The sequence below is a fragment of the Lactuca sativa genome, chromosome 8, assembly GCF_002870075.4.
Source record: "Lactuca sativa cultivar Salinas chromosome 8, Lsat_Salinas_v11, whole genome shotgun sequence".
Lineage (NCBI taxonomy): Eukaryota > Viridiplantae > Streptophyta > Magnoliopsida > Asterales > Asteraceae > Lactuca > Lactuca sativa.
In genome coordinates, this window is record NC_056630.2 from 69,927,657 (window position 1) to 69,948,260 (window position 20,604).

The following is a 20,604-nucleotide window of genomic DNA, read 5'->3' on the forward strand; positions in this document are numbered from 1 at the left end:
TATTAATAACCATAAGTGTCTTATTTCTCTCATTATAGTCTATCCAAGTGCATGATGGTATGCAACCCAAATGGACCATGCCGGGTCGGGTCAAGTCTTACCAATTATAGTTATGGACTTAGACATTAATCCAACAACATCTTGGAGATGTAGTCACATATTGACAAGCCGGGAGAGTTGGGTGTCAAAGTCTTGAGAAAGTTGGTGGTTCAATCACTTTCTAAGTCACATAGTGAGTTCCTTTGGGACACCTATGAAACAGACTATGACAGGACCCTTAATGATCTTATCTATTTGTTAAGATTAACTTCCTTAAAACTTGATGGACATTGACAATAGTGACACAGGAAATCCCAGAAAGCATTCTCTTCCCAATGGAAAGGGATCGGCCATAGTCAACTCGGTTGACCAAATGGTAAAGAGAAAAACTAAGTCTGTGATAGTCCCGTGTACCATTATCAAAGGGTCCATATGTTTATATTGCCAAAGGAAGGGGCATTGGTTGCGAAGCTGCCAGATTTACCTAAGGATGTTAAAGTCAATAAGTTTGACTCTACTTCAGGTAAAGTCCACTATCTAACTCTGTTAAGTTTCAATTCTGAGATTCTTGATACATGATGTGACTGGGTCACATGGTGATGTTTTAAGAATCAAAGAAAAAGTGAAGAAACTTAAAGAAAGAATATGCTGAATCTGATCGCATAGATGGATTTCTATCGCATAGTTTGAAAAAAATCGGATTCTTGAGCTACTTCGTAGGAGTTATGAGATATTGCTTAAGGAATAGATAACAACAAGTTTTCATATGGATTTAAGGATAAGTTTTTCCGCAAAAGTTTTTAAAATAAAAGGAAAATTTTTGATTTTATTTATTTTAAAATATCCTTACAATGCCATTTGAGGAAAAATTGTTGCTTATATGATTCCATTAATAGCAAGAGTGGAGATATGAAATTGATTCTTTCATTTGTGGTAATGTCTAAATTTACCAAATAAGGAAAGATTCTCATCACCCAAGTTTCAAGTGGACCGGAACTTGGAATCATGCAAGTTGTATAGCATGATGAATGAGAACTTTCAAGTATTGAAAAAAAATTAAGACTAATTACTCGTTCACATGGATGTGTGAGTCAAGTAATGGACTAAGGGATCGAGTACATAGTCTTGTGCACTGGTCAAGTCCACCACAAAAGATTGATAAGACTATTCGTCATAGTTTACTAAAAGCTCAGTAAATATGATTATACTTACATGCTTAAGTGTAACTCTGAGACATTGGAAAAAAGGTTCCAATGTAAGGCAGAGCGAATAAGAAGAATCAAATTAGGCAGAAGGATAAAAGTTTCTCAAATCTGAAAAGATGGGAGAGTACTTTAGTATCAGTTTTGTGATCATCTTAATGATTAAGAAACCATATCAAAATTATTTCTCAAAGGAAGTCTTAGTGCATTCTTATGACTAAGAAGAGGGATCTTGAATTGTTGAAATAAAGATGAGTCATACTTCGTTCCAATACAAGTCTTAGAGTCATACTCCAAGATTGTAACTTGAGTGACATGTCTTAAAGAAGGTTTAAAACACTTGTCAAATGTAAGAGTAAAAGTTTTCTACTCTTGTACATTTGAAATTGGTAAGTTGTGATGTTTTGGATAAAACAAAGATCAACTTAGGCCAAATGTGTGAAGTGTTTGTCTTGATTAGAATCCACACTATCTCTTGGATATTTGACAAGGGAGTCTTATAGGTCAAGAGGACAGTGGGAGTCTTAAAGGTCTTGAAAGTCTCAAGAACTAATCAAGAATAGAACCTGAAGTTCTTCACTAGCACACGACTTGAGGTTTATAACCTATCGTGTTGACATATTCTGTGCCCATTCCAGTTAAAGTTGGCTTTGCATATGAGTTCTTAGAGTTCTCAATTTGTTGCACAACAACTTAGAAGCAATGGCAGGTCCTTGAGCTGCCAGGTGGCAAGAAATTAAGATTGAGTTCAGTCCATATGAGTTTGGGTTTGTCATTATCCTTGTCTTGTGACTATGATTTTGACCATTCACATGGATAAGAACACATACACCAGTAAATCTAAGTGTCATAAGGTTTCTCTCTGATTCATGAAAATGATGGTGAGGAAACACTTTCACTAAGTAGATTTTAGCTAGATAGCAATTGTGATATTTGCATTCTCAAAGTCGTTAGTGGAGCGTGTGTGGTTTACCGGCACACTAACATGGACTTGTGAGAAGTGGCAAAAAGGTCTAACCATTATGATTACAGCATACCTCTTCATAACTGTTTAGACACACAAGTGTGCTATCTAAGGGAAGGTGTATGATTTTTGATAAAGTTTTATCAAAACAATCTAGTATCAGAAATCTGAACTTTGGTAAGAAAGTCAATGAAGTATTGATTTCTAGAAGTCCAGGTGATTTCTGAAAACATGTCAAAGCTAGTGGGAGCATAAGTGTTATGCTAATAATCATCATGTTAGTGGGAGCATGATAATTATGATAAGTATTGCAAGCTAGCAATGTTAATTATAGAAAACAAAAGGTTTCAATTGGGAAAAGGTTGTTTTGCTATAATTAACGGAGAGGAAATTATACTTCATCTCAAATCTATAAGCTTAGATCGTGAGGTTTTGATCATTTAGTCAAGGATATATATATGAATTTCGTGTTGGAATGGCTCAACATAAGGAAATTCTGTATATGGGTCCATTATTTGCGTTCTAAAATTCGATTATGATTACGACATCCCTTTTCATATTCTGAATTATGAGAACTTGGCAAATTGAAATGGAAATATTATAGCAAAAGACTGGTTTAGTCTTTATGTGAGACATCATGAATCGATTCTCATATGCTTCGGATATAGGATCGATTACTTGTGCTATATTCATCCTTTCTAAAATTTTCCAAATGCTTGGGGCATTAAGAAGGGAAAAGGTTTAGAACTGGATATGACTAAAAGGATTAAACAATTGTCGAGGACAATCTAAGGTTTACCAAAGATTGGTTGCTCAAGGACAGTTGGAAGTATAGTGATAATTCTGGTAGGACCATATTGACATAATCTGTAAGGAGGCAACTCTTGTTCAGAAGTGATAAGTCAAAATTGAGTCTGGAAATGTTTCAAAGTTAGAAATTTCAATATGTGTAAGATTAAGGAAACTTAATGCAAGAAGGATGTTTCCAAGGAACTGATCTCCTTTGGAATGGTCTGTAATGGTTGTTGTCTAGTCCTTCTGATTTTGTGCATAATCATTACAAGAGGATCAATGCATATAAGTTTAGAATCTAACAGATTTCAGTAAATGACATGAATTTAGAATTCTTGTACTTGCAGTAAGGATTTGGGAGTGTGAAAAGAGAATCATTGAAGTTATGTTCAATGGATCTAGTTCACAAAGTAAAGATCATAGACAAACATAGTATGCATACTTGGTGTGTGGCATGACTAGTGTTTAGAAAACATAGTGTACATGCTTGGAGCATGGGACAACTATTGTTTTAAATTCAAGAATAAAGTTGATAGCTGAAACAGTATACAATGAATAATGTGTAATCATATGGTGATAAATAAAAGGTGGTCAAAGAGTTGATACCATATTGGATTCAATTATTATTGTGTTTCATTTTGCATGTTTTGACTTCCCGAATAAACTGGGTCATTCTTCAGAAATGACTAAGTTATTCAAACCATCCACAGTCGGTCATATGTTGGAAGTAGATATGAATTAAGACTATCATGATGGGTTGTAGAGGTCTAAGGTGTTGGACAAAGGGCTACAACACTCATGAGTGCTCATAAGTTCTGAGTATTGGATTCAACCCGCGCTCATTGGAATCACTTCATGGATTTTATCACGAGTGATCATGAGACGATAATATCTTATATTCTTCAAACCTAGAGATATGAGTTGTTACTATGAGTTGATAGTACATTGATTGCATGAAAACGCATTTGGTAACTCGGTGCTATAAAACGTGCTTTTGTGTATGATTCAACAAGTAGTAGAACAAGCCATATGAGTCGAGGTTTATCCGTTCCTTTTACCTTTGGGATAAAAGCGATATCTGTGGGCCCCTCGATGATTTGATGATGACAAATGGAAGTGCTCGGCCGGGCCAAGACTGATTTGATTTGTTCAATTAGTTAGTTGTCATAAATTGGAAATCGGGAAACAACAAATGGACAGAGAGAATGATTATAATCCATGTCTCAGTCCATATGATATCTAGAATGGAGGAATATATGATCCCTTATCTAATGGACAAGTCATTGACAAAGGTCAGAGTTCATCTACAAGGTCAGAGTTCGACAGAAGCTTTTGAGAGCTACGATTGCCAGTTGGTTCCTGAAGTCATACGCAATAACAGTTTTAGACTTATCCAAGTGGGAGACTGTTGGATTAATGTCTAAGTCCATAACTATAATTGGTAAGACTTGACCCGACCCGGCATGGTCCATTTGGGTTGCATACCATCATGCACTTGGATAGACTATAATGAGAGAAATAAGACACTTATGGTTATTAATATATTATAAGTTCTAGTATATTAATAATAAGAATAATAAGATTATTTAATTAGTATTGATCAAGAATTAATCTAGGATTAATTAAGTGATCAAAAGAAGACTAATTAAATATATGGGTTGATTGTGTAAATCATCCATACTTGTATAGTGGGCTAATGCTCCATGGATAATCAAGTTGGGCTAAAACCCATAGGATGGTCCATGGATGCTCCATGGTGTATTTGTACCCATGGATCATGGAAATGAAAGGCCATGTCAATTAGGGTTTACATGGTGTAACCCTAACTATATAAGCATCTTATTCTTGACCAAATCGGCCACTAGAATCACACTAGAGTGTGAAAAGAAAGGGCTAGCCGATTTCATGAGTCATAGAATTCTCTCAAGTTATTCTAAGTGTTTTGCTGATTGTGATTCCATTTGAGGTGTCACACTTGGGGCACTAGGCACTCAAGCTTCATGAAGACTTTCTACACCAAAGAGGTATGTATTCTATCTTGCTATAGTTATTGTTTTGTATGCTAGATTAGGATAATACCTTGGATGTTCTTATTTGCATGTATAATAGAGAAAACATAGATCCAAGGTATTTAGGGTTGCATGTACACTTAGGAGTGTTAGAATGCTCATAACCCAACATATACACCCTAACTTTTATACCATTGCATCAGTATTGGTAGGTTTTACCTACTGGTTTAATCCAGTTTGAAACAAGGAATTTGGCAGAGTCTTACGTTGTGGATGTAGATAAGAAGACTTATTCATGTAGAGTGGGGCAACTAAATGGGTATGGATATGTGCATTCAGTTGCAACAATCTCATACCTTAACAGTGATGTTGGTAATTATGTGGATCCAATGTACTATGGAGCAATTTATAAGAACATCTACAAGTATCCTATGCGTGGGATGAATGGTAGCAACATGTGGCCACCTACTGAATTCATTCCACCTCTGCTACCATTGAAAAGAAAAATGCCAGGTAGACCTAAAGTTAATAGAAGAAAGGATTCAAGTGAAAGGGGTGCTAGACATACTGTGTCAAAGGTTGGGGAAAAAATTATGTGTAGTGTATGCAAACAAGCAGGACATAACAAGGTTACATGTTCTAGATCTGAAAAGCCAACAAAACTAAAGGTAAGGAAAAGGAAGAGATCAGATGTTATTGATGGGGAGGGAAGCGGTACTAAGAAGGCAAAAGGTATGACAGATGAGGAAGGAGGGAGGGGTAATAAGGGCATTAATGGAAAAGTTGGGGAAGGAAGCCATGGTAAGAAGGCAAATGATGTTATAGATGATAAAGAGGGAGGGTTAATAAGGGCAATAATGGAAAAGTTAGGGAAGGAACCAGTGGTAAGAAGGCAAATGATGTTATAGATGATAAAGGGGGGAGGGGTAAAAAGGGCAGTAATGGTAATGTTGGGGAAAGAAGCAATGGTAGGAAGACAGAGGATGGTAAAGATGATATGGGAGGGAGGGGTAAAAAGGTAATTGTCAAGACAAGAAAGAAGTCGGAAAGAATTTTGAAGAAAAAACTTGGTACACGGGTTGAGGGTAAAAATGGGGAAGGCCACACTATTGACAAGCCAATGGAACTAGAATAGGTTAAGTGTGGTCAATGTCGTTATGTAGTCAATGTGTTTATGACAACTGATTTTGGGTTAAGTGTTTTAATTTGATGTTTTGTACTCACTTTGGTCATGCTAAACAATGTTGGAATAAGTGTTTCAATTTTATGTTATGTACTCACTGTGGTGTTATGTAGTCACTTTGGTTATGCTAAACAATGTTGGATTAAGTGTTTAGATTGTATGTTATGTACTATTTTTGTTTAATTTTAATCTAATATAAATTACTATGTTATGAACTCACTGTGGTGTTATGTATGCAAAAGGTTTCAATGTCCTTATGATGGTGTGTTGTGTTTATGGACGTGCATGGTATTGGGGTCCATTATTTACATTAGTGCTGGATATATATGGTCCATTTTACTCTAGGTGAACATGGCATTGGTGTCTATTATTGACATTAGTGATTGAAAGTCATTACAAGGATAATGTAAATAACCATAACAATTTCCCTGACAAGGACATAAAAGACTGCTACATACGAATTACAACTTGTACACAATTATGCTAAAGAAAATAATCCAACTTAGAACTAAAGACATCTTCAGTTTCCAAATCTTTGATTCAAGCTTCTTTTTTGACCTAGCCAATCTTGCAATCATAACTGCTTCATCACTCATATTCTTAGTGTCTGCTTCTTCTACCCAACAAATAAAACCATTACGAGGTCCCTAACAAAATCAATTTAGAAGTTAGAAGTGTAGAATGCAAAGATAAAAACAAATAAATTAGGGCTACAGTGACCTGATAAAGAAAGTCAAACAAACCTTAGTGCGGCAAGCATAGAATGGTCTTCCAGGGTTTGATGGAGTGGAAGACATTCTGATTATGGCCAAACATCCACATGAGCATTTCACCATTTTTGCTTCATTATTTCCGAGATACTTCAAAATGCAAACAAGAACATGTACAAAGAAATGGGATGTACTGCCGAGTAAAGGAGGTAAAGTACTTATAAAGAGCAAATGATGAAAATACCCCAGCCGAGTAAGGAAGTAAGTTCTTAAAAATTGTAAATTCTGAAAATACCCCTTGACGAAATTACCCCAATGTTTAACCTCATTAACATCTGTCGCAGTTGGTGTACCAACAACAATTAAATTTCATTAATTAAGCCAACCAAGTGTCCAAATCGTTAGTCTTAATCAAGAACATTGATCCCAACAAATCAAAACGCATTCAAGGTCTTTACATTTCATCAAGATAATATCAAAATGCCTGTTACATGTTCCCAGGACTTCAAAAAACATCCATAAACAACCACCAGTAAATTACCACAAACATCATACACGATTACCACAAACACAAACGAACACACACAATCCTAATAACATATATTACAATAAAAACCTTAAACATAATAGACGATTACGACGAACACTAGACTATCATACCACTACTATTCACCTCCTTGAGAATCACTTGTTGACTATCAAGTGAATGATGAAAATCATTAGCAGGAGCATCACCACGACAAGACCCACAACCAACAATGCAATAACTTGAATCTGCTTCTCAACCTTCTCGAACCTTTGCTGCATGTTCAGGACATCAACCCTGGAATGAAGGTAATCGTGACCCATCTCCTCCTTCATGCGCTCCACCTCACCTTTTTGCTCAGCTGTTTTATCACCACAGTCGCAGAAAATCGTGTGCAAATCGTTCAAGTATAGCCCGTCTCTTGAGCTAATCGAGTTGTTGGAGTTTATAGTATCTGGTGATGGTGGTGGGGTAGGCTCCATGGAAGACAGTGAAAGGGAACACGGGTATTCTATTTTCGTTTGTCGGGTTGTTTTTGGCTGGAAGTGGTAACAAAGTCTTAGGGTTTTGTCCAAGAGACCATCCATGTATATAGTACGGGACCACCTGACCCTTAGTGCCCAAGTAAGTGAACTCGATTGTGAGTCGATGACGTGTAAACCGACTCGTCTGAGTTGACTCAGTAGCTTACTTGGATGATGACATGGCAAGCAAACCGGTTGAATTGGGTCAAAATCCCAAATTAGCCGGTTAAATGTTAGTTTATGCCCTTCTAAAGCCAAAAAATAAAATAAGAGACCTTTTAAACCAAAACTTGTAAGTTAGTGGGGCTACAGTGACATTTTACCTTATGTAAAGTCACATGATTTTTTTTTATTATGATGTAACTAATGTTTATGTAAATCCACGGTTATAAAAAAGTATATTATCCATTTTATTTTCATTTATTTGTAAAATAAATATAACAATAAACAAGATAAGCCCTAAAAACAAATGATATTAACATTAATAAAACCAATCAATACATAAGTTTTCAATGTACATATACTAAAGACATAAAATTTTAATCAAAGGATATATATAGAAGTTTTAAAGAGAAATGATTGTACAAATAAGCTAATACTATATCTCCAACAGTTTTTCTTGTTCATCTTGGTCTTTGTTTGCTTTTATGTCATATTGTTGTCAATGTTTTCTTTTGCTTCTTGAAATGTGAAATTCATTGTTTTTATCTTGTTTGGATAGTGGATTTGGTACCTGGACCAACAAAAGTTGTAGGTGTAAAACATTGAAACAAATATAAATTGTTAAGTAATTTTGTGAAACATGAACAATTTCTAACAATGTACAACACTTGGACATTTTCTATAATAACATTATTACACACTGGCCATATATTTAATTCTCCAACACCTAAAACAAAATTACAATCTGACCATAGGAGTAGTAGTTAGCATTTGCTAAATGTTAATATATTAAATTTTTTTTTGAAACGGCAAACTATCCTACTCCTAAACACCACCTAATCTAATCCTAAACACCACCTAAGTCTCCTAGTGAGACTTGAACCCATGACCTCTCCTTTGAGAGAGTCACTCCTTATCTCTAGGCCAAAGGCCCTTTGGTTGTTAATATATTAATTTGTCAAGAAAATATACTCATAACCATGCATCACCTTAATGGAGGTAAACAAAAGACAGAATCTTGGTTAATGGTAATTTGTATTTTTTTTATTTCAACCAAAAAATAAAAAACAAATAGAATATTAATTGGCAATGGTGTGATTTCTAGTCCAGATGCAGCAAATGGTCTTTTATTATCAGTACGTTAGAGAATTTGTAATATCAAATAACACTGTATTATGAAGAAAAACTCACAAAATCAATTTGAGGGATCTTATGAAAAGTGAACCACCTGACTACTTGCTCTTGTATGTCTTTCCCACATTATTTAGTATGTATTTATGTTACCCAACACTTGGATTATAATCATCTGTGTCCCACATCATCAATCTTGAAGTTATTATTGCTAGATGCATCACGATTGTTCCGGCTTCTAGTCAATCTCCTTGTCATAGCCATTCCTACACTTGCATCAAACAAAACAAACATTCTTGGTGATCATACAAGACTTGTAACGAATAAAAGAGTAAACAAACATGAGAAAGAACAAGATTCACATGTGAAAACAAATACAAAATTTTTAGGACATATGCGTGACTTTTTCCTTTGTCAATTCTACTTGTAATTAGAAGCAACATACCAAGTTCAAACAAGCCTAAAAACTCCAAACAGTTAGAGAAACGTTAATATCAATTATCAAACTATCACAAGACATCATAATCTGCAAATCTTACTAACCATATGATCACAAGACATCATTATTTTAATCCTCAATGATGAAAAAATAAATAATCACAATCAAATTTTGGCAATTACCCTAAGTTGATTGCGCCGAATTACCAATAATAAATTTAAAGCAAATCCCAAAAACCCTAAATTGATAACTTCAGGGTAATGCATGAGATCATCAACATTTTTGAAATAAAATCTAAAAACATGTATGTGATTTATATTTTTGAATGAAAGCAAACTTGATGTACAAAAACCACATATAATGCAAGAAATAAATGTCGTAAATAGAAAAACATGTAGAGAAAAAGAAAACTACTTGTGAAGGGGTCAGTGAGGAGTGAAAAGTGGTGGTCTCAAAGCAGACCATCTAATTCCAAATGCAGAAACTACAAAAGAAAAAAGAAAGTCAAAATTAATGATATAGGAGAAAAACCATCTAATTCCAAATGCAGAAACTGCAAAAGAAAAAAGAAAGTCAAGATTAATGATATAGGAAAAAAAATAAAGAGTTTGAAGGATAGAAAATATTAGGTGCTTGCAATGATAAGCTTTCCACCAGCAATGACAACTGCAGGTCATATTTTGATCTATTACGGTATTACCAAAAGGGTATTTACATATTTTTGCATAGAAATGAAGTAAAATGAATTAATAAGTACTGACCTTGACTTGCTTAAGGTAAGAAACATCATTCAACATTCTTCTTCTTCATAATTAGACCAAATTAAAGCATTATAAGAAGAGTTGTAAGGATTTAAAAGATAAACAGAAGATATAAAAAAAATAATTAAAAGATATATTTCTCTCCATCAACAATATTGTTGCTTCTCTTAAACTTGATTTTAGGTCTTTTGCAACCTTATATGAAATCAGTACCAATTGATTGTAGTGATTGCAGGTAATCATACCCAAAAACAAAAGAAATGTCCCCTTCCTAATTACAATTGAAAACAAATATGTTGAACCACTTATCAAAAACCTCAGATTTAAACGTTGAGGATGAAATAAGAATTACCTTGAACATTAATGGGAGATCAACTCCTAACTTATCAACCAAAGTATCACCTAATCAGCAATATCAAATGAAACATGTTTAAGGATTACATTTACACTCGATTATAGGGCTCCAAACTATTGTAGCGTCGAGATGAAGACTAAAATTTTAAGCAGAGAAAACATAAATGGGAATGTGGGGCTGTTTCATGTGAAACTCTATGTAAAACGTTGCTGACAGGAGATGGAAGGAACCTGACACCGATCCAAGAATTCTCGATTTCACTCTCATCTCGATTTCCATTGGCCTGGTCTAATTATCTCATTATCGGTCATGGGTTAATTGTTGTCGACGTCGCCATTGATTGGGTGGGAGGAGAGAAGATTGGTCCATGATGATATCGGTTAAGAGAGAATGGAGACAACGGTCAATTGTGAGCGGGATAACATAGCGGGATTTAGAATAAGGATTATGTCAAAATTTTAAGGTATTGAAAAATAGATTGAAATAACTGATAATAAAATTTTATAATTAAAATTATTTTAAATCTTAAATTTACAATTTAGCTTTATTAAAATTAATTTCACTAGAAAATCTTTGATGAACGTATTATTAACTTATTTTGCTTTATTATAATCATAAGTACTATATATATATATATATATATATATATATATATATATATATATATATATATATATATATAATTTAAAACTTTTAGTGACAAAATAAGTATTTTTATTTTGCTTTATTGTAGTCATATGACCGATGTCATGAGTCATAAGCCCTAAGCTCTACCACTTAAGCCTTGAGCCCTAAGCCACAAGCAAAAACCAAATGACTCAAAACACAAACTTAAAGGGTCAAATATGACGATGGAAGTTAAACCCTAGTTAGAGATTAATGTATGTGGGCATCGATACGAGGGTAGGGATAGGGGTAAATGTAAGGTGGGATTAAGATTAATGTGAGAATCTGGGTGTAGGTGTGAGGGTAGGGATCATGTGGGTATGGGTAGATATATGTTGGTGGTGGATGTTATATAAGGTGAGTATGAGAGGCGTAGGAGTACTGTAACATCCCAATGTCAAGTATTTTTTTATTATTGCTTTTATCTTTATCAAAAGTTGCATAATTGGTCCCTTAAGGAAAACGCTTGCATTTTTGGTCGTACGCAGTGCATACTTAAGAGTACGCACAACGTACTCGTACAACATGGAATTATGTATGATCTGCTAGTACGTTGGGCATACTTATGGTACGCCGGGCATACTAGCCCATACTCCAAACCCTAATTTTAAGGGTTTCTCCCTATTTAAACAACATTATATCCCTATTTGATCATCCTTATCAACCACCACTCCCTCCCCAAACCCTGATTTCGAGTCTTAGTTGCTTGTGTGAGATTTTGAGCTTATTAAGTGTTTTAGTGCATTTTGTTGAAGGAGTCCAGAGAAAAAAGAAGTGTTTGATTGCAAGCTTGTAGATCCAGGAACCTTTCCACCTTGTGCATCTTTTTCATGTATAAAGTTTATACCTTGATGAGTTTTCGATTTGATCTACATGGTTGAAGTTTTATGAGTTTTTTTCCCAAGGATTTGACCTCTATGAGTTTGGAGCACTCAAGGGAATTGTAGTTGTCCTTTCATGCATTTTAGGACCTGTAGATTCATAAAAATGGTTATTTGATCATTCCATATGGCTCATGCATGAGTAAAGTAGCTTAGAGTGTGTTAGAAGTTAAGGTTTGTTGCATAGAGTCCTTCCTAGCCATGCAAAAGGCTTAAAGTCGATGACTTTATGGATTAAGACATCTTAGATGGGTCAGATATGAGGCTTGGTTAGTTGTCTTAAAGGATAAAGACACAAAGTTGGTGAAAAAGAAAGCAGACGGAGTACGTTGGGCATACACCTGGCTACGCCCACGTAGCCGGTTCCGCCCCAATGGCTTCTGATTGAGTTGTACTCCCCGCGTACGCAATGGGCAGTTGACTTTTCATTGCCTTTTGACTTTTGGTCAAGATTTTTGGTTTTGGACCATGTGAAGGGGAAAATGGTCTTTTTGCCTTTGGAGGACTTAGTTGTGGGATGTTGACTCACGAATTGATTTTTATATACCCTAATTATTAATTAGGGATAATTATTTCGTTGATTAGCCAGAGACTAGTTTCGGCAGTTCGGGTGTGAGATACTTGTCGACAGTGTCAGGTGAGTCTTCTCATTTATTCTTACATGTGTGGTTGGGTGGTATGTGTATGGGTAGGGGTAGATCTAGGTGGACGGGGTATGTAGATGTAGGGTGTAGGGTGTGGAGGTGGTGGTGGTGGTGAGGTGGAAGTTGTTGGGTTTTAAGCATTCTAACACTCCTAAGTGTACATGCAACCCTAAATACCTTGGATCTATGTTTTCACTATTATACATGCAAATATGAACATCCAAGGTATTATCCTAATCTAGCATACAAAACAATGAATATAACAAGATAGAATACATACCTCTTTGATGTAGAATGTTCTTAAGAAGCTTGAGTGCCTAGTCCCCCAAGTGTGACACCTCAAATGGTTCACACAACATCAATTGATTTTGGAATAACCTTGAGAGAAATGTAGAACACTTGAAATCGGCTAGCCCTTCTCTATTCTTACATAGTGGCCGATTTTTTCCAATAGTATGATCTTTATATAGTGTTAAAATTAGGGTAAACCCTAATTGTCATGGCTTTCCATTTCCTTGGATCCATGGGTTCAAATACACCATGGAGCATCATATGGGTTTTAGCCCAACTTGATAATCCATGGAGCATTAGCCCACTATACAAGTATGGATGATTTACACAATCAACCCATATATTTAATTAGATTTCTTTTGATCACTTAATTAGTTCTAGATTAATTCTTGATCAATACTAATTAAATAATCTTATTAATATATTATAACTTATAATATATTAACAAACCTTAAGTGTTATTTCTCTCATTATAGTCTATCCAAATGCATGATGCCATGCAACCCAAATGGACCATGCCGGGTCGGGTCAAGTCTTACCAATTATAGTTATGGACTTAGACATTAATCCAACAGAAGTGAGGTAGGGTAGGCGTTAGTGTGGGCTTGTAGGAATATGCATATAGTTATGGATTTGTGGGGGTATGGGTGTAGGTATGCAGGTTAGGGTGTATGTAGGTATGGCATAATGATTTAGCTTATGTTATAAACCCTTACATATAATTGTTGATGTCACTAAAACCATCATCAAATGAACCATATGTTATAAACCCCACACCTTAAGTCTTAAGCTATAGAGCATACATCGTAATACATAAGCATAACCCTCAAGCCATAAGTCATAAGACATAAACCATGATCCATAAGCCATAAGCCTACCTACACTATGTCATACACCCAACAATATAACACCTATTCCTAACTCATTTTCACAATTTAAACCATAAGCCATAAGCCCTATTAAAGGGGTGTTTGGAAAAAAATATTACTTATTAGCTTATAAGCTATATGTTAGAGTGAGGTAACTAATGAAAAAATGGCTTATTAGTAGTGGATGTCGCTATAATATTTTTTTTATCCAAACATGTTTTTAGCTTATACGGTGTGGAACCACTAATAATATAATAAGCTCTTTTCCAAACACCCCCTAACTTTCACCAAGGCGACCAGTTTTTTCCCCTAGTCTACCCTTTTTCCATGTGACATTAATGTAACTCACTTAACACATAGTCATAACCCAAATAACACACAAGTTATCTAGAATTGTCAATACAACTACAAAGTGTTCCCCACCCCCACCTACCACAACTCAACCGGTACCCAGCCTTATTGTAACATCCGGATTCCCGGGTATATTATTATTCATTTAATTTTTGGAGTTTGTGAAGGAAGTCGGCGAGTTGGCGCCAAGACTCGCCGAGTAGGGACGCGGATGTTCATTCTATTTCATGACCGGACTTGGCGAGTCCATTCGTGGACTCGGCGAGTCCATGCTGTTTAGTGAAGCCCTAATTTCCAGGGCTTGGAACCTATTTAAAGGCCCTTATGGCCGTCCATTGTGGCTGCTACCCCCAGAGAGAGTCTCAGATCGTTTGAGAAGCAAGGAGTGACCATTGTTGATCTTTGTGGTGTCATTTAGTAAGAAGAAGGAGGTTCTAGCCAAGGGAAAGCAAAGGAGGTTGCTATTCTAAGGACTAAAAGCTAAGATCATTCATTCGAGGTATTATTTCGACTCTTCTTCTGTTTTGGGAAGGATATGTGGTTTAGGGTTTCTTGTACCCTTGACTAAGTTGATTTGAGATCCAAATAGTCCCTTCTAGAGATAAGGCTTTGTACCTGGACCCATAGAGGTCCAGAGAGCCTTATTCTTCAAGCTTTATGAAGAACAATGGAGGTCATGACCTTAGGTTAAGGTATTTAGGACAAAATCATCATTTGATGCTTATTGGTGATGGGTTTTGAGCATTCTAACACTTCCTAAGTGTACATGCAACCCTAATAAACCTTGGATCTATGTTTGTCTAAGATACATGCAAATAATTATTTTTCCAAGGCTTATATCCTAACTAGCATGGCATGGGGAACTTGAATCAAATAAAGCTAGTAGAAACACTTACCTTGTAGTTGTAGTTGATTCCTTGGAGTTTTAGAGCCTAGCACCAATAATGTGGATGCCTCAAATGAAAGTCACAAATCACCACAAACTTGGAACTTTGAGAGAATAGTCACACTTCTCTTGAAATCGGCCCTCACCTCAACATGTGTCAACTAGTGTTCACTAGATACAACTACAACTAGTTTGATTTCAAGAGCCAAAGCCTCCTTTATATAGTGTGGTGGATTAGGGTTACATCCATGTAAACCCTAATACCCATGTCTCTTCATTTCCATGAGATCCATGGGTTAAAGCTCCATGGAGTATCCATGGACTTCTCCATCCAAGCCTAGCCCATTCCAAATAAGCATAAGCCCATACTATATAACTATAGAAGCCCATATTTAATTAGTAATATCTTTGATCACTAAATTAATCCTAGATTAATTATAGATCACTACTAATTAAATAATATGATCTTATATTAATATATTAGAACTTATAATATATTAATAAATCATAACTTGTACTATTCTCAAATATTATCCATAAATTGTTCGGGTGAAGTGCAACCCAAATGGACCATGCCGGGACGGGTCAAGTATATACCAAATATAGTTATGGGCTTAGACACTATATCCAATAGTCTCCCACTTGGATAAGTCTAGTAACTATATTTGCAAGTATAACTTCAGGAACCGATCCGCAATCGTAGCTCTTTAAACTTTGTTGAGCTAGAACGCGCCATTTAGATAAGTGATCATATAATCCTCTGTTCTAGATATCAGCCGGACAAACACATGGAGCATTGTCTTGCTTATTGTCCAGCATTTGTTTCCCGATTTCCGATTTGTTTGACATAGAACTCAACTGAACACATCAATTTAGTTCTGACCGGGCCCGGTACATAGGTCAAAACAAAATCATCGAGGGGCCCAGATATCAGCTTCTAATCCAAGAAGGAACAGATAAACTTCGACTCATATGTTTGTTCTACCACTCATTGAATTACACACAAAGGCACGTTTTATAACATCGAGTTACCAATGCGTTTACGTACAATCAATGCATAACCAACTCGTAAGTAACAAATCATATCTCTAGGTTTGAAGACTTATATGATATTATCGTCTCACGATCACTCGAGATAAAATTCCATGAAGTGATTCCAGTGAGCGTGGGTTGAGTCCAATGCTCAGAACTTATGAGCACTCATGATTGTTGTAGCCTTGTCCAACACCTTAGACCTCTACAACCCATCATGACAGTCTTGATTCATACCTACTTCCGACATATGACCGACTGTGGAGGTTTGAATAATATGTTATACCAAACAAAATTATTCTGGAAGTCAAAACATGCAAAAGAAATATAGTAAACGATCGACAAGAGATAGCAACACTTTACTCATAAATAAAACACCTTTTATTCATCATCTAATGTCAATTACACTTTACAAATTTCTGGGTTATCTAACTACTAAAACTTATATCATCCTTTAGCCCTATGCTCCGAGCATGCTGAAGATGCTTAACCCGAGTCAGTCCCTTTGTGAGGGGATCTGCCGGATTTTCATCTGATGATACCCTCTTTGCCACGAGGAGTCCTTCTTCGATCCGATGTCTGATGAAATGGTATTTTCTGTCAATGTGTCTGGATCTCCCGTGATCCCTTGGTTCCTTGGCTAAGGCAACAGCACTTTCACTATCACAGAAAATTTCCATTGGCTCTTTAATAGCTGGTACAACTCCAAGGTCTCCAATGAAGTTCTTCAGCCATATCGCCTCCTTTGCTGCCTCGCTAGCTGCAATATACTCTGATTCACAAGTAGAATCTGCCACTGTCTCTTGCTTGGAACTCTTCCAAGAAATTGCTCCTCCGTTTAGGGTAAAGACCCAGCCTGACTGAGAGCGGAAATTATCCCTATCAGTCTGGAAGCTAGCATCACTATACCCTACTACTCTCAAGTCATCACTCCCACCGAGGGTAAGGACCCAGTCCTTAGTCCTTCGTAGGTACTTGAGGATATTCTTTACCGCAGTCCAGTGTGCCTTGCCAGGGTTCGCCTGATACCTGCTAACCATACTCAGGGCAAAGGCTACATCGGGTCGAGTACACGTCATAGCATACATGATCGATCCTACAGCCGAAGCATAAGGTGTTCGACTCATTTCTGCTATCTCAGCCTCAGTGCTAGGGCTTTGTGTCTTACTCAATCTAGCGTTACACTGAATGGGTAACTCACCTTTCTTGGAGTTATGCATGTTGAATCTTTTCAACACTTTGTCCAAGTAGGTACTTTGACTAAGTCCAATTAGTCTTTTACTCCTGTTTCTCAAAATCTTTATCCCTAGGATATAGGCAGCTTCACCAAGGTCCTTCATAGCGAAACACTTCCCAAGCCAGGACTTTACTTCCTGCAGGGTTGGGATGTCATTTCCTATGAGTAGTATGTCATCCACATACAGTACCAAAAAACTGACTATGCTCCCACTAGCCTTGATATAGACGCAAGATTCATCTTCACTCCTCGAAAAGCCAAATTCCTTGACTTTCTCATCAAAGCAAAGATTCCACCTACGAGGTGCCTGTTTCAATCCATAAATGGATTTCTCGAGTTTACACACTCTATTAGGGTACTCGTTACTAACAAAACCCTCTGGCTGACTCATGTAAACATCTTCAGCCAACTTTCCATTAAGGAAAGCGGTTTTGACATCCATTTTCCATATTTCATAGTCATGAAATGCAGTTATGGCTAACAGAACCCGAATAGACTTAATCTTGGCTACTGGAGAAAAGGTCTCATCATAGTCCACTCCAGGAATTTGAGAGAAGCCCTTTGCAACCAGTCTCGCCTTATAAGTGTGTACTTTACCATCCATGTCGGTCTTCTTCTTGAAGACCCACTTGCACCCTACAGTCTTACGACCAGGTACATTCTCAACCAAGTTCCAAACTTGATTGTCATACATGGATTGTATCTCACTATCCATGGCCTCTTTCCATTTAGCAGCCTCAGGGCCTGCCATGGCTTCCATGTAGCTGTTAGGTTCTTCCATACCTACTAGTGTCTCATCACTAATAAGTGTCTCACCTTCCGCATTAATATGGAAACCATAGTAATGCTCAGGTGCATTCCTAACTCTCGTGGAACGCCTCAGAGGTACAGGCTCATCAACTGGCTCAACAGGAGTTTCCTCCTCAAGTTGAGGGCTAGTGTTTGAAGTTCCTTCACCGCTTGACTCTTGAATTTCTTCAAGATCAATTTGCCTCCCACTGTCTCCTTGGCTTATAAATTCTCTCTCTCGAAAGACTCCTCTTCTTGCTACAAAGACCACATTGTCACTAGGTCTGTAGAAGAGGTAACCAAAGGATTGCTGTGGGTAGCCGATGAAAATACACCTCTCGCTTCGAGGTTCGAGCTTATCATGAGTCTCGCGTCTCACGAAAGCCTCACAACCCCAAATCTTGATGTGGTCTAGCTTAGGTACTTTGTCAGTCCACATCTCGTGAGGAGTTTTGGCAACTTTCTTTGTAGGGACAAGATTAAGAATATGGGCGGCAGTCTCTAAGGCATACCCCCAGAATGAGATTGGTAGCGTAGCTCGACTCATCATGGAACGAACCATATCCAACAAGGTTCGATTACGCCTCTCAGCCACACCATTCAACTGTGGTGTCCTGGGAGGTGTCAATTGTGAGACAATCCCACATTCCCTAAGATAGTCGAGGAACTCTGAACTAAGATACTCACCTCCTCGATCGGATCGAAGCATCTTAATGTTCCTGCCCAATTGATTCTCGACTTCCTGTTTAAATTCCTTAAACCTCTCGAAAGTCTCTGACTTATGCTTGATTAAGTAGACATATCCATATCTACTGTAATCATCAGTAAAAGTCAAATAATAACGATTAGCATCCCTTGTGGCATGTTTGAATGGTCCACACACATCCGTGTGTATAAGGTCCAACAAACCTTCACCCCTCTCACACGAGCCTGTGAAGGGTGACTTTGTCATTTTTCCAAGTAAGCATGATTCGCAACTATCATCTGAATTTAGGTCAAACGACTCCAAGACTCCATCCTTTTGGAGTTGGCCTATGCGTTTCTTGCTTATATGTCCAAGACGACAATGCCATAATGATGATTTATCCAAGTTATTATTATTAGTAGAATCAATACACAAAACATTATTTCCCAAGTTATCTACAACAGATACAACTTCATACACACCATCACAAGGTAATGCTTTAAAATAAAAAACATTATTATAGAAAACATCTATAGAACCAACTTCATTATTAAATGAAAAGGTAAACCCTTGTTTGTACAAAGCATGAAAGGAAATAATATTCTTGCCATTCCTGGCGAATAACAACACTTATTCAAATCTAAATTAAACCCACTACTTAGCGATAAAGTATAAACTCCAATCTTGGTAACAGGTAAAGCTTTCCTATTCCCCATGATCAAGTTTATTCTTCCTTGCTCCACATTCTCACTTCTTCTTAGTCCCTACAAGTCACAACAAATATGAATACCACAACCGGTATCAAGGACCCAAGACTTAGAATGGGGTGAGTTATTAGAAATGATAGTGTAAGTACCTGCATGGTTGGGTTTCACTTTCCCATCCTTCACATCCTGCTGGTACTTTGGGCAGTTCCGCTTCTAATGAGATTTTTCATGACAATAGAAGCATTCAGCCTCTTTTGGGTCAAAAGAAGGAGTGACGAAACCTTTCTTGGTTCCACTTGAAGAAGAGCCATCAAGGGTCCGAGCCTTGGTACCCTTCGAGGATCTCTTTCTCTTCCTCCATCGATTTTTCCCAATTGCCAAAACCGGAGTTGAGTTTGGAGTAGGAGTGATAGCAACCGACTTCCCCTTAAGACCTGATTCTGCGGTCTTGAGAAGTCCCTGAAGTTTGCTGAGTGTGACCTCTTCCTTATTCATGTGATATGTCATGCGTAATTGATCATAGCATGATGGTAAGGAGTGCAAAATGATATCTATTGCAAGATCCTCAGGGAAGTTCACATCAAGCTTCAGCAAACGATCCACATACCTTTGCATTTTCTGCATGTGGCTCGTGACGGATTCCCTGTCCTTCATCATGGTTGTTATCATGGAGCAGATGATTTCATACCTCTCTTGTCTTGCACTTTGATGGTATCTTTCCATCAAATCTTGGTGCATTTCATAAGGGTAGAAATCCTCATAAGACTTT

At 36.9% G+C, this 20,604-nt stretch overlaps 1 long non-coding RNA gene across 3 annotated transcripts; it reads right to left on the minus strand.

The window, feature by feature from the left end:
* Positions 1-8,411: 8,411 nt before the first annotated feature.
* LOC111886245 (uncharacterized) lies at positions 8,412-11,201 on the minus strand. Of its 3 annotated transcripts, none has more exons than XR_006186475.1 (3): positions 10,096-11,201; positions 9,340-9,508; positions 8,412-8,682 (listed from the first exon to the last, which is right to left on the minus strand). It is a non-coding gene; the product is annotated as an uncharacterized LOC111886245 (long non-coding RNA). The 3 variants fall into 3 exon arrangements; XR_002848366.2 differs by having other exon boundaries at positions 9,303-9,508; XR_006186474.1 differs by having other exon boundaries at positions 8,412-9,508.
* Between the last annotated feature and the right edge of the window lie 9,403 nt (positions 11,202-20,604).